The sequence below is a fragment of the Cyprinodon variegatus genome, unplaced genomic scaffold, assembly GCF_000732505.1.
Source record: "Cyprinodon variegatus isolate N-32 unplaced genomic scaffold, C_variegatus-1.0 Scaffold354, whole genome shotgun sequence".
In the NCBI taxonomy this organism is placed as follows: domain Eukaryota; kingdom Metazoa; phylum Chordata; class Actinopteri; order Cyprinodontiformes; family Cyprinodontidae; genus Cyprinodon; species Cyprinodon variegatus.
Window position 1 is genome coordinate 797,107 of NW_015150807.1, and position 1,753 is coordinate 798,859.

The window sequence follows — 1,753 nt, forward strand, 5'->3', positions numbered from 1 at the left end:
TGGAATACAGGCCAATATTAGAGAATTTACGGGTATTTATTTAAAATTATTTATTTTGATTGGAAGACCACAGTAATCTCTGTTTTAAAGACTCAAACACAGAGACTGTTTAAATATTTATTAGGAATTTAGAAATAAAATGAGCAAAAGTGATTTGATGATTTGACCACATTTAGCAGAAGATAGTGGGTTTCAGAAAAAAGATGAGATTTGTTTACAAACAGGGAAAAAACTTTGGATAAACCTCAAAATTTAAGGTGAACCATGAAAATATGTAATTTTCAACTCAATGTATTTCAATTTAGTTTATTTATATAGCGCCAATTCACAACATATGTCATCTCAAGGCAATTTACAGTTCACCAGATCACCCAGTCAAATTGATTTAGTTTTCTATCTAGGAAAACTAGTTGATTGCATCGACTCATTGACTCCAAGGCAATCCCTCACACTAAGCATGCGTGTAAGGAGAGGAAAAACTCGATTTTAACCGGAAGAAACCTCCAGCAGAACCAGACATATAAATCTAACCACGTTATAAACATTTTCTCTTTCAAGAAAAAGCTTAGCTATAAATTAATTGAGTTAAACAATAATACCATAAAATGAATTCATGACAAATAGAGAATAAACATTCAAAAAGGAGCTTAAATTACCATAAAGGGTCTAATCTCAGCCATCACTGTAAGGAAACTATTGTTGTGCTCACAGAGATCAAAATCTATTTCTTGGGTGCATTGCTTTTATGTGCTAAGGATTATTCACACAACCACCTGCCATGGTTGAAACAGTTGTTTTTTTAAAGTTTAGAGAAAAAAAGCTTTACCTGCAATCTGCATCGAATGGCAAGCTTGATGGGTAGGAATACCTGACTGAGGACTGCTTTCCTTATTTGAATCTTTCACGTATGCTTGCCTTTTTTTTATTGGTCATTTTTAGTATTTCCTTACCTGTTCCTTTTCAGTAGCCTCAATCACCTGTGACCTTCCAAATATCTATCATTCATTCTTCCCCATATTCCACAGTTTCGTCTTCTTTCTCATTCCTCACTTTTTTTTACTAAAGAAACTAAGGATTTCTCCACCATTAAATTTCCTTTTCATTATGATCTCCAATGGGCAAGCATCAACACTTAGAAAAGTGGTCCCAGGTATCCATAAAATATCAGAAATCCTTGACCATGTTTGAACACTTCAGGCTAATTAAGATGTTTATAAAATGTTTTCTTTTAGTTAAAATTTTGCCTCTAAAAAAACACTAAACCCAAACATTTTTTAATGGCCAAACCTCACTGTAACTGTTATCTTGCTTATTCTAAGCTAAACTAACTAACATATGTTATTGCTCTTACAAACCACAAATACATTTAGTAAATTAATGCTTAATTGAAATGATCTTTTGGATGATCGATTGATTAGTGGTTACAAGTAATTTAGGACATAAAAGTAGAGAGACAGCTTGGAGGACAAGGCTGTATAGCAGGGGGTAGTTGCCTTCTTTTACCCCCCTGTTCCTCTGTCAATGGTTTACTGGTATTCTAATAGTTTATAAATTATTCTACATTTAATCACTTATAAAATAAATTAAAAGTCTATGCTTTAAATAAAATACTTATATAGACATAAAAAGAAATATAACAACAGGATAATTTATTTAATTGTTTATTTTCAACATTTTTTAAATGTTCTTACAATTGAATAATATTTACATGAAACTTTGCAACATTCTTAAAAGTTCTAAAAACAAACTGGTA